General features: G+C 37.4%; 1 protein-coding gene across 7 annotated transcripts in view; it reads right to left on the bottom strand.

Moving 5' to 3' along the window:
• The window catches only part of LOC307180253 (uncharacterized protein), a 1,346,125-nt gene that overhangs the window by 256,808 nt on the left and 1,075,451 nt on the right, over window positions 1–13,866 (bottom strand). The window lies entirely within an intron of this gene.

Raw genomic sequence — 13,866 nt, 5'->3', positions numbered from 1 at the left:
TTCATAACTAACAGTATATTTAAAATATTGTAATTTTACTGGGATAGATTTTTATAATGAGGAAAATAATAAAAAATAGTGGCAATTTTCTCATGATAAAATAGTAATACAATAGAATGAGAGAATATTATGAATAATGGTATGCAAATAAATTTGAAAATTTGGATAAAAATGGAAAAAATAGGGGCAAATATTCAGACTTAAAAATTTAGATAATACATTCATATAATTGTTTTGCCTGTTTACTAGATATGTGACCTTAATTAGGTTACAGAACCTATGTCTTTGTTTCCTCTTTAAAAAAGGATTTTGTGAGAATTAGGACATTATGCATATGAAAGGACTTAGCATAGTGCTTGATAAATATAAAACACTGAGTATTTTGTGAAGAAATGAAATAAATATTTATTAATTTATTTCTAAAACAAACACCATTTTATTTAAAGGTTATGTCATACCAGCTGAAAAAGAAAGCAAGTTAGGCAATTTAATGCTAATTTTTTTTGACACCTAAGGGGAGATCTTTGGAGATACATAACTGTGATCAGAGCAAAGGTCAAGTGCTTTCTAGTCATCAGTTGTACGAACTGTGGCATTTCTTATTAACAATGAAGAAAATGCCCCTTTTCAGAGTAAAGCTGCCTATATACAGGACATAATTCAAACTGAAGGATTCGAACAGATTTTTGCCTCCACCTATAACGTAACAAGAAAGGTAAGCTAAAGAACAAGACACTATTTGATAGATGAGTTCATTTGTGGTTTGAAAACTAGTTGTTTAGGATCAAATCATAAGTGGAGCATTCTCAGGCAGAGGTAATTTTAGTTACATAGAGAGTGCTTGAGATTCATCATCATATTCCCACATAATTCATTCCCTTTAGAGTATACTGGGAATTGATCAACAGCTGTGGGCAAACTCATTGTGGTAGGATTCTCTTAACAGCAGATCAATCTATTTTTGCCAGTTTTATTGCCTACTCTTTCATTCCTGTGCTTTTGTATTATGGAAACCTCCAACTTCAGAGCCAATGTTTTGGGCTTTCTATCCACCAATGAACTACAAATTCATCAATAATTCAGTTGCGAAGCACTTTGCTGCTATCATGTAAACAACACTTTGGGTAACTATGGCCCATCTCTTCTAGTTTGTTTTGTATAATGTCACTAATACGGCTTAACACGTGATAGAAAAAGAAAAAAACTAAGTCAGCCAGGCAATGTGATAATTTTCACACAATGGAGTGATATTTATCATTTCATTACTTGAGTCAAATGATTCTTCCTGTTTTACTCTGAGTCTAGTTGAAAAAGAGATATGCGGCTCCAGCTTCGTTAGACAGATGTGATGACATTAATAAAGTATTTTAGAAAATTTCTTCACAGAAAATTATTTTCTATGACCAATCTGCTCCTCATTTCTTTGGAGACTTCTAAGTGATAACTCCAGAAGTTACTGGGATAGAAAGAAAAGCAATGTCAATACTTCTCTGGTCATTAAAATAAAACATGCTTTGATAAAAATTTCCTTTACACAGGGTAAAAGTCACTACTCATATATGTCCTATTTGGCCTAAATTTTCATGACTATAACGTAACTGGCTATCTGGAATTACCCCAAACTGTACTACACTCACTTTAAACCACAGGAATTGAAGACTATGTATAGTATGTAGCTTATCTTGATCATCCTCTATGATTCCATAAAACCTCAGACCACAAGGAAAAAGGACCATTACATTGACAACTCCAGCCTTGAACATATTTCACGTGGGAGATTTCTCTTTTTTTTTCTTAACAGCTTTATTGGAGTATAATGGCTTTACAATGGTGTGTTAGTTTCTGCTTTCTAACAGAGTGAATCAGCTATACATATACATATATCCCCATATCTCCTCCCTGTTGTGTCTCCCTCCCGCCCTCCCTATCCCACCCCTCTAGGTGGTCACAAAGCACTGAGCTGATCTCCTTGTGTTATGTGGCTGCTTCCCACTAGTTATCTGTTTTTCATTTGGTAGTGTATATATGTCCATGCCACTCTCTCACTTCGTCCCAGCTTAACCTTCCCCTCCCCGTGTCCTCAAGTCCATTCCCTACGTCAGTGTCTTTATTCCTGTCCTGCCCCTAGGTTTTGCATAACCAATTTTTTTTTTTTTTAGATTTCATATATATGGTAGCATACGGTATTTGTTTTTCTCATTCTGACTTACTTCACTCTCTATAACAGAATCTAGGTCTATCCACCTCACTACAAATAACTCAATTTCGTTTCTTTTTCTGGCTGAGTAATATTTCACTGTATATATGTCCCACATCTTCTTTATCCATTCATCTGTCGATGGGCATTTAGGTTGCTTCCATGTCCTGGCTATTGTAAATAGTGCTGCAGAACATTCTGATACATGACACTTTTTGAATTATGGTTTAATCAGGGTATACGCCCAGTAGTGGGATAGCTGGGTTGTACGGTACTTCTACTTTTAGTTTATAAAGGAACCCCCATACTGTTCTCCATAGTGGCTGTATCAATTTACATACCCACCAACAGTGCAAGAGGGTTCCCTTTTCTCCACACCCTCCCCAGCATTTATTGTTGGTAGATTTTTTGATGATGGCCATTCTGACTGGTGTGAGGTGATATGTCATTGTAGTTTTGATTTGCATTTCTCTAATGATTACTTGTGTTGAGCATCCTTTCACGTGTTTGTTGGCAATCTGTATATGTTCTTTGCAGAAATGTCTATTTAGGTCTTCTGCATTTTTGGATTAGGTTGTTTGTTTTTTTGATATTGAGCTGCATGAGCTGCTTATAAATTTTGGAGATCAATCCTTGTCAGTTGCTTCATTTGCAAATACTTTCTCCCATTCTGAGGGTTGTCTTTTCATCTTGTTTATGGCTTCCTTTGCTCTGCAAAAGCTTTGAAGTTTCATTAGGTCCCATTTGCTTATTTTTGGTTTTATTTCCATTTCTCTAGGAGATGAGTCAAAAAGGATCTTGCTGTAATTTATGTCATAGAGTGTTCTTCCTATGTTTTTCTCTAAGAGTTTCGTAGTGTCTGGTCTTAAATTTAGGTCTTTAATCCAGTTTGATTTTATTTTTCTATGGTGTTAGGGAGTGTTCTAATTTCATTCTTTTACATATAGCTGTCCAGTTTTCCCAGCACCACTTATTGAAGAGGCTGTCTTTTCTCCATTGTATATTCTTGCCTCCTTTATCAAAAATAAGGTGACCATATGATATGTGTCTGGGTTTATCTCTGGGCTTTCTATCCTGTTCCATTGATCTATATTTCTGTTTTTGTGCCAGACCATACTGTCTTGATGACTGTAGATTTGTAGTATAGTCTGAAATCCGGGAGCCTTATTCTACCAGCTCCGTTTTTGTTTCTCAAGATTACTTTGGATATTTGGGGTCTGTTGTGTTTCCATACAAATTATGAAATTTTTTGTTCTAGTTCTGTGAAAAATGCCATTGGTAGTTTGATAGGGATTGCAGTGAATCTGTAGATTGCTTTGGGTAGTAGAGTCATTTTCACCATGTTGATTCTTCCAATCCAAGAACATGGTATATCTCTCCATCTGTTTGTATCATCTTTAATTACTTTCATCAGTGTCTTATAGTTTTCTGCATACAGGTCTTCTGTCTCCTTAGGTCGGTTTATTCCTAGATATTTTATTCTTTTTGTTCCAATGGTAATGGGAGTGTATCCTTAATTTCTCCTTCAGATTTATCATCATTAGTGTATAGGAATGCAAGAGATTTCTGTGCATTAATTTTGTATCCTGCTATTACACTGAATTCATTGATTAGCTCTAGTAGTTTACTGGTAGCATCCTTAGGATTCTCCATATATAGTATTATGTCATCTGCAAACAGTGACAGCTTTACTTCTTCTTTTCCAGTTTGGATTCCTTTTATTTCTTTTTCTCCTCTGATTGCTGTGGCTTAAACTTCCAAACCTATGTTGAATAATAGTGGTGAGAGTGGGCAACCTTGTCTTGTTCCTGATCTTAGTGGAAATGATTTCAGTTCTTCACCACTGAGAATGATGTTGGCTGTGGGTCTGTCATATATGGACTTTATTATGTTGAGGTAAGTTCCCTCTATGCCTACTTTCTGGAGGGTTTTTATTATAAATGGGTATTGAATTTTGTTGAAAGCTTTCTCTGCATCTATTGAGATGATCATATGGTTTTCCTCCTTCAGTTTGTTAATATGGTGTATCACATTGATTGATTTGCATATACTGAAGAATCCTTGCAATCCTAGGATAAACTCCATTTGATTATGGTGTATGATCCTTTTAATATGCTGTTGGATTCTGTTTGCTAGTATTCTGTTGAGGATTTTTGCATCTATGTTCATCAGTGATATTGGCCTGTAGTTTTCTTTTTTTTGTGACATCTTTTTCTGATTTTGGTATCAGGGTGATGGTGGCCTCATAGCATGAGTTTGGGAGTAATCCTCCCTCTGCTATATTTTGGAAGAGTTTAGAGGGATAGGTGTTAGTTCTTCTCTAAATGTTTGATAGAATTCACCTGTGAAGCCATCTGGTCCTGGGCTTTTGTTTGTAGGAGGATTTTTAATCACAGTCTGAATTTCAATGCTTGTGATTAGTCTGTTTATATTTTCTGTTTCTCTCTGGTTCAGTCTTGGAAAGTCATGTTTCTCTAGGAATCTGTCCATTTCTTAAAGGCGGTCCGTTTTATTGACATAGAGTTGCTTGTAGTAATCTTTCATGATCCTTTGTATTTCTGCAGTGTCAGTTGTTACTTCTCCTTTTCCATTTCTAATTCTATTGATTTGAGTCTTCTCCCTTTTTTTTCTTGAGTCTGGCTAATGGTTTATCAATTTTGTTTATCTTCTCAAAGAACCAGCTTTTAGTTTTATTGATCTTTGCTATTGTTTCTTCACTTCTTTTTCATTTATTTCTGTTCTGATCTTTATGATTTCTTTCCTTCTAAAGTTGGGGATTTTTGTTCTTCCTTCTCTAATTGCTTTAGGTGTAAGGTTAGGTTGTTTATTTGAGATGTTACTTGTTTCTGGAGATAGGATTGTATTGCTATAAACTTCCCTCTTAGAACTGCTTTTGCTGCATCTCATAGGTTTTGGGTCATCATGTTTCCATTATCATTTGTTTCTAGGTATTTTTTTTATTTCCTCTTTGATTTCTTGAGTGATCTCTTGGATATTAAGTAGTTTATTGTTTAGCATCCATGTGTTTGTAGTTTTCACAGAGTTTTTCCTGTAATTGATATCTAACCTCACAGCATTAAGGGTCAGAAAAGATACTTGATATGATTTCAATTTTTTAAAATTTGCCAAGGCTTGATTTGTGACCCAAGATATGATCCTGGAGAATGTTCCATGAGCACTTGAGAAGAAAGTGTATTCTGTTGTTTTTGGATGGAATGTCCTATAAATATTAAGTCCATCTTGTTTAACATATCATTTAAAGCTTGTGTTTCCTTATTTATTTTCAGTTTGGATGATTTGTCCATTGGTGAAATGAGGTGTTTCAGTCCCATACTATGATTTTATTCCTTTTTGATTCCCCCTTTTATGGCTACTAGCATTCGCCTTATGTACTATGGTGCTCCTATATTGGGTGCATAAATATTAACAATTGTCATATCTTCTTCTTGGATTGATCCTTTAATCATTATGTAATGTCCTTCATTGTCGCTTGTAACGGTCTTCACTTTAAAGTCTGTTTTGTCTGATGAGACTTGCTACTCCAGCTTCCTTTTGATTTCCATTTGCATGGAATATCTTCTTCCATCCCCTCACTTTCAGTCTGTATGTGTCCCTAGGTCTGAAGTGGGTCTCTTGTAGACAGCATATATACAAGTCATGTTTTTGTACCCATACAGCCAGTCTCTGTCTTTGGGTTGAAGCATTTAATCCATTTGCATTTAAGGTAATTATCAATATGTATGATCCTATTACCATTTTCTTAATTGTTTTGTGCTTGTTATTGTAGGTCTTTTCCTTCTCTTGTGTTTCCTGCCTAGAGAAGTTCCTTTAGGATTTGTTGCAAGGCTGGATAGTTGTGCTGAATTCTCTTAGATTTTACTTGTCTGTAAAGGTTTTATTTTCTCTGTCACATCTGAATGAGATCCTTGCTGGGTAGAGTAATCTTGCTTGTAGGTTTTTCCCTTTCATCACTTTAAATATGTCTTGCCACTCCCTTCTCGCTTGCAGAGTTTCTGCTGAAAGATCAGTTGTTAACCTTATGCGGATTCTTTTTTATGTTATTTGTTGCTTTTCCCTTGCTGCTTGTAATATTTTTTGTTTGTATTTAATTTCTGATAGTTTGATTAGTATGTGTCTTGGCACGTTTCTCCTTGGGACTCTCTGCACTTCATGGATTTGATTAACTATTTCCTTTCCCATATTAGGGAAGTTTTCAACTATAATCTCTTCAAGTATTTTCTCAGTCCCTTTCTTTTTCTCTTCTTCTTCTGGGACCCCTATAATTTGAATGTTGCTTCATTTAATGTTGTCACAGAGGTCTCTGAGACTGTCCTTGATTCTTTTCAATCTTTTTTTCTTTATTCTGCTCTGTGGTAGTTATTTCCACTATTTTATCTTCCAGGTCACTTATTTGTTCTTCTGCCTCAGTTATTCTGCTATTGATTCCTTCTAGAGAATTTTTAATTTCATTTATTGTATTGTTCATCTTTGTTTGCTTGCTCTTTAGTTCTTCTAGGTCCTTGTTAAACGTTTCTTGTATTTTCTCCATTCTATTTCCAAGACATTGGATCATCTTTACTATCATTACTCTGAATTCTTTTTCAGGTAGACTATTTCCTCTTCATTTGTTTGGTCTGGTGGGTTTTTACCCTGCTCCTTCATCTGCTGTATGTTTCCCTGTCTTCTCATTTTGCTTAACTTACTGTGTTTGGGGTCGCCTTTTTGCAGGCTGCTGGTTTGTAATTCCTGTTGTTTTTGGTGTCTGCCCCCAGTGGCTTAGGTTGGTTCAGTGGCTTTGTCGGCTTCCTGGTGGAGGGGACTAGTGCCTGTGTTCTGGTGGACGATGTTGGATCTTATCTTTCTAGTGTGTAGGTCCATGTCTGGTGTTATGTTTTTGGGTGTCTGTTCTCTTAATATGATTTTATGCAGCCTCTCTGCTAATGGGCGGGGTTGTTTCTCTGTCTGGCTAGTTGATTGGCCTAGGATGTCCAGCACTGTAGCTTGCTGGTCATTGAGTGGAGCTGGGTCTTAGCGTTGAGATGGAGATCTCTGGGAGAGCTTTTGCTGTTAGACATTACATGGAGCTGGGAGGTCTCTGGTAGACCAATGTCCTGAACTCAGCCCTCCCACCTCAGCGGCACAGGCCTGACACCCAGTCGCAGCCCCAAGACCCTGTCAGCCACACAGCTGAGAAGAGAAGTGAACAAAAAGAAAGAAAGAAAACAATAAAATAAAGTTATTAAAATAATTATTAAAATAAAATATTTAGGGCTTCCCTGGTGGCGCAGTGGTTGGGAGTCCGCCTGCCGATGCAGGGGACGTGGGTTCGTTCCCCGGTCTGGGGGGATCCCACGTGCCGTGGAGCATCTGGGCCCGTGTGCCATGGCCACTGGGCCTGCGCGTCTGGAACCTGTGCTCCACAACGGGAGAGGCCACAACAGTGAGAGGCCCGTGTACCACAAAAAAAAAAAGAAACAAAAATAATAAAATATTTCAAAAGTATTAAAAAAAAAAGAAAAAAAAGAAAGAAAGAAAAAGAGGGCAACCAAACCAAAAACAAATACACCAATGATAACAAGTGCTGAGAACTATACTAAAAAAAAAACCAAAAATCAGACAGAACCCTAGGACAAGTGCTACAAGCAAAGCTATACAGACAAAATCACACAAAGAAGCATACACATACATACTCACAAAAAGAGAAAAAGGAAAAAAAAATATATATCTTTGCTCCCGAAGTCCACCGCCTCATTTTTGGGATGGTTCGTTGTCTCTTCATGTACTCCACAGATGCAGGGTAAATCAAGTTGATTGTGGAGATTTAATCTGCTGCTCCTGAGGCTGCTGGGAGAAATTTCCCTTTCTCTTCTTTGTTCACACAGTTCCTGGGGTTCAGCTTTGGATTTGGCCCCGCCTCTGCGTTTAGGTCACCTGAGGGCATCTGTTCTTTGCCCAGACAGGATGGGGTTAAAGAAGCAGCTGATTAGGGGGCTCTGGCTCACTTAGGCCAGGGGGAGGGAGGGGTACAGTATGTGGGGCGAGCCTGTGGTGGCAGAGGCCAGCATGACATTGAAACAGTGTGAGGTGCGCCGTGTGCTTTCTGGGGGAAGTTGTCCCTGGATCATAGGACCCTGGCAGTGGCAGGCTGCACAGGCTCCTGGGAGGGGAGGTGTGGACAGTGACCTGTGCTTGCACACAGGCTTCTTGGTGGCTGCAGCAGCAGCCTTAGCATTTCATGCCTGTCTCTGGTGTCCGTGCTGATAGCCACGACTCACACCCATCTCTGGTGTTCGTTTAGGTGGTTTTCTGAATCCCCTCTCCACGCGCACCCTGATACAATGGTCTCTTGCCTCTTCGGCAGGTCCAGACTTTTTCCCAGATTCCCTCCCAGCTGGCTGTGGCACACTAGCCTCCTTCAGGCTGTGTTCACGCCACCAACCCCCATCCTCTCCCTGGGATCTGACCTCCGAAGCCCAAGCCTCAGCTCCCAGCCCCCACCCACCCCGGCGGGTGAGCAGACAAGCGTCTCAGGCTGGTGAGTGCTGGTCGCATGGATCTTCTGTGCGGGAATCTCTCTGCTTTGCCCTCTGCACCCCTGTTACTGTGCTCTCCTCCATGGCTCTGAAGCTTCCCCTCCCACCCCATTTCCACCAGTGAAGGGGCTTCCTGGTGTGTGGAAACTTTTCTTCCTTCATGGCTCCCTCCCAGAGCTGCAGGTTCCATCCCTATTCTTTAGTCTCTGTTTTTTTTTTTTTTTCTTTTGCCCTACCCAGGTACGTGGGGAGTTTCTTGCCTTTTGGGAAGTCTGTGGTCTTCTGCCAGCAGTCAGTAGGTGTTCTGTAGGAGTTGTTCCACATGTAGATGCATTTCTGATATATCTGTGGTGAGGAAGCTGATCTCCACGTCTTACTCTTCCACCATCTTGAAGTTCTCCCCTCCGTTTGGGAGATTTCTGAATAGGAGTAGTTATGTGTGTTTTGGGCATTTGAGCAAGTGTTCAAGCTCCTATGACCCAAAATATTCTTCCTGTGTTTGTTTTACAACCACCTGATATCATAAACCCTTTATATATTTTTATTTTCCAGTGCATTTTGAGGTGTTCTTGTAGACTTGGACATATTGATCTATGGTAACTTTGTGGTCAATGTCTTGCTTGTTTTAAGCAATATAGAGAAGATTTTGGAGAAATTCGAAAATAAATAATAGAAATAATACCTTCTAGCACTGACTCTCTCTCCTCAGGCCATATGTTCTCTCCTGTTTAAAAGCAAATTACTTTACACTAAGCCACTGCCTGCAATTACAGCTTAGAGAATGACTGCATTGTATTCTCCTTTGACATACCGCTAAATACCATGTATTATTATTTTCAAATCAGTGAATAAATGCAAAACTTCTATGCATCAATGACTTTTAGTTGAGAAAGAACACACCTAAAAATAAAGCTTGTGCCAATGGGTAAATTTTGGCAAGTCTCTGAATCAAAAGAATAGTGACAGGAGTGACTAGAGGACGGAAGGAAATAATTAAAGTTATTTTTAGACTTTTATATATGTATTATATAAATCAACCTATTTAATATAAGTTTTGAAATCATATGAGAACCTAAACTTGGTTCTATGGTAAGTAGCTTTATTCATATAATCTTTTATTTTTTTCTATTGCAATGTCAAATTAACTAGGAAACCAAAACTATTACATAGCCAAGCTTTACATATTCAATGGATAATTGATTGCATCTGATTCAAAGTCAGCTCAAGAATCATTTCCTCCTGTTATTTAACATATCTGTACTGTAGCACTGGAATGTGAACAGTACAGGAGGGAAAGCTTTGCTTTTTCCTGTAAGTTGCAGAGGAATTCATATAACAGATGGGAAGTGTTTATTTTAAAAATTAAAGGATCCTATTTTTCAATGTAACAATATATAAATTAACTTTATAAATCCCCCACTATGAGCAATTAGTATTTTGGTATAATCAGACAGCAATTCTTAAAATATATAATAGATTTTATTAAACATTTTTGTTGACTGAAAATTGCAGTAGGGTGTATTTCAGCCATTTAAGAATGGTTAATTTTAGAGATGATATAAAAGCAGTGCTACTGGATTTCAGTAAGAGTACAAAAATTGAAAGAAAGTTCAATGCTATGCTCAGAAGCACTGTGTTATTTGACCAGAGGATTAGCTGCATCTAGCTAAGCATTGCAAAACCTAGGGAACCATTTAAATTCTTACAGTGGAGAGACAATGCCATAATTAGGAAGAGATGACAGAACCATTACACACACACACACACACACACACACACACACACACACAATAAAGATGGGACCAGGGGGCTTCCCTGGCGTTGCAGTGGTTAAGAATCCACCTGCAGGGGAAATGGGTTCAAGCCCTGGTCTGGGAAGATCCCACATGCCGTGGAGCAACTAAGCCCATGTGCCACATCTACTGAGCCTGCGCTCTAGAGCCCACGAGCCACAAGTACCGAAGCCCATGCGCCTAGAGCCTCTGCTCCACAATAAGAGGAGCCACTGCAATAAGAAGTCTGTGCCCACAACAAAGAGTAGCCCCCGCTCACCACAAATAGAGAAAGCCTGCGTGCAGCAACTAAGACCCAACGCAGCCAAAAATAAATAAATTAAATAAATTAATTAAAAAGAAACCTTTCAAAATAAAAAATAAAAAAGATGGGACCAGGGATCAGAATGCTATCATCATGAGAATTTTGGCTTATGAAAATATCAAAACCAGACTAAATGTCCTGGAAATCTCTCTTCAATGCATGTATCACACTGTCCTACTTGGAGTAACTGTCTTCAGAGTAGAAATTCTCTGAGGGCAAAAGTCATGGTTCTGGTTGGATACCATGATGTAATTCAAAGTACAGATTATATACCTTTAAAACAATTTAAACTCACAAATGTGTTAGAGCTAGTTCAAATCAGGTCATGAGAATTTAATGGTAAATTTTCAGGAAATTTGTGAACATATTCCCATTACTTAAAATCAAATTATATAGGACTGACATTAGCAAAATGGCAGAGTAGACAGCTCCAAGCTCTCATCCTCCACAGGAAGACCAAAATACAAGCACCATCAGAGCCAACTTTGTCATAATCCTGGAAAAGTGTCAAAGGCTTACAGTAATCAAACAAACATTGAATCAAGAAAAAAACAACTTAACAATGGTAGGAAATCTTTGTAGCATGTTACTTGCTCCTCCCCATCCCTCCCTGGCTTGACAGCAGTCTTGAAGATGACAGCCTGCATTCCCAGTGTGGCATCCTCTCTCAAGTTACAGAAGGAACAGATCAGGCCTTAATCATAAATTATTGTTTATGTTGGCTTTGACCTGTCTAGGGGCTATGTGAAGTACGGATACTAGGCATTTGTCTCTGTTTCACCGAACTCAGAACTAACAGGCCAGAAAACTGGCAGTCATTTCTTGAAAGCTTTGCAAGGTGAACAAAGAACCCTCAGAAACCTGTGAAGAAAGATTAAAGCTGAGACATATAACAGACCACCTAAAGTCTGGAAGGAAAAGCTAGGGAGAATTTCTTTGAAAAACTAGGTCATTCAAAAATACCCATGTTTATTGAGAAATTTAGAAAGCCACAAGCAAGAACAGGGTAAGACACATGCATACATTAAAATCTTAGAAGACCCTAGACTTTTACCTCAGGTTAATCCCTAGGCTCAGCACAAGCCTGAATAACTGTTAGAGAATTCAAAGTGACAGTCTGCAAAGAATGAGCGAGGTGCTTTTTTTTCTCTTTTTAGCTCCATAGGAAATTTCTATGACTACTAGCTGAACACAACCAAAATGAACAGACACTTCAGTAGTCACACACAAAAAGGAATACTGACTTTTCAAAAATAATCTTGAAAAGTTATTAATCAATTAGACTACTACAATCTTCAACAATTAAAGAAAACAGTGAACCTGAGGGGTGGGAAAAAATTTGATTTTCAGAATTACCATATTATAATTTCAAAGGTCCAGTTTTCAACAAAAAAATAACAAGGCAAACAAAGAATCAAGAACACATAGCCAATTCAACAGAACAAAATAAACTGACAGAAACCATCCCTGAGGAAACCTACACACTGGAATTACTAGAGCAAGATTTTATAAAAACTGTTTTAAATATGCCCAAATAGTCAAATGAAAAGAACAAAAAAAACTAAATGAAATCAGGAAAATGATGTAAAAGCAAAATAGGAAAATCAGTAGATATTCAAATTATAAAAGTAACCAAACAAATTCTCGAGCTGAAAAGTACAATGACTGAAGGAAAAAAAAAATACTAGAGGTGTTTACAGCATATTTAATCAGGCAGAAGAAAGAATCAGCAATCTTGAAGACAGGGCAGTTGAAATTATTGTGTCTGAGGAGCAGAAAGAGAAAAAATGAAGGAAAGTGAAAAGAACCTAAAAGAACAATGGAACATCATCAAATGGAACAACATATGCATTATAGGAGTCCCAAAAGGAGAAGAGAGAGAGAAAAAGGAGCAGAAAAAATATATGAAAGTGTAATGGATGAAAAATTTCCAAATGTGATGAAAGACATATATCTATATATCCAAGAAGCTCAGCAAACTCCAAGTAAGATAAACTCAGGGATCCACAAAGAGAAACAATATCATATTGCCAAAAGGGAAAAACATAATCCATGTTAAAAAGACAACTTACAGAATGGGAGAAAATATTTTCAAAGCATGTATAAGGGTTTAATATCTAGAATATATAAAGAACTCCTACAACTCCACAACAAAACACAACACAATTAAAAATGGAAAAAGGACTTAGATACTTCTCCAAAGGAGATACACAAATGACCAATAAGCATATAAAAAGATTCTTAACAGCCTTAGACACTAGGCAAATGCAATTCAAAACCACAATGATACAACATTTATCACACTCTATGACGGCTATGATAAAAAAAAAACAGGAAATAACAAGTGTTGACAAGGATACCTAAAAATTGGAATCTGCATGTATTTCTGGTTGGAATACAAAATGTTTCAACCACTGTGGCAAAGAATTTGGCACTTCCTCAAAAAACTTAAACATATACTTACAATAAAACCTAGCAATTCCACTCCTAAGTATATACCCAAAAGAACTGAAAACAGGGATTCAGGTACCTGTACACCAATGTTCATTGCAGCATTGTTTACAATAGCCAAAAGATGAAAACAATCCAAATGTTCGTCAACAGATGAATGTATACACATACATTGTTATATACATACACTGGAATATTATCTGGCCGTAAAAAGGAATGAACTTTTGATATACGCTACAGTCCGGATAAACTCAAAAATAATACACTATGTGAAATAAACCAGATACAAAGGAAAATATTGTATGATTCCACCTATTTTAAATATCTAGAACAGGCAAACTAATCAAGACAGAAATTATAATAGAGATTATCAGGAGCTGGAGGAGGGGGAATGTGGAATTATTGCTTAATGGGTACAAAAAGTTTCTCTTTGAGTCGGTGTAAAAGTTTTGGAAACTTTTTCAGATAGTGGTGATAGTTATAACAACACTGTAAATGTAATTAATGTTAGTGAATTGCACACTTAAAGTGATTACAATGGTAAATTCCATGTCATTCATACATATTATATAATTTAACAAACTTAAA

The sequence above is a fragment of the Stenella coeruleoalba genome, assembly GCF_951394435.1.
Source record: "Stenella coeruleoalba genome assembly, chromosome: X".
In the NCBI taxonomy this organism is placed as follows: Eukaryota; Metazoa; Chordata; class Mammalia; order Artiodactyla; family Delphinidae; genus Stenella; species Stenella coeruleoalba.
Note: the sequence above shows the minus strand (reverse complement) of the source record. Positions and strands in the feature narration are given on the sequence as shown.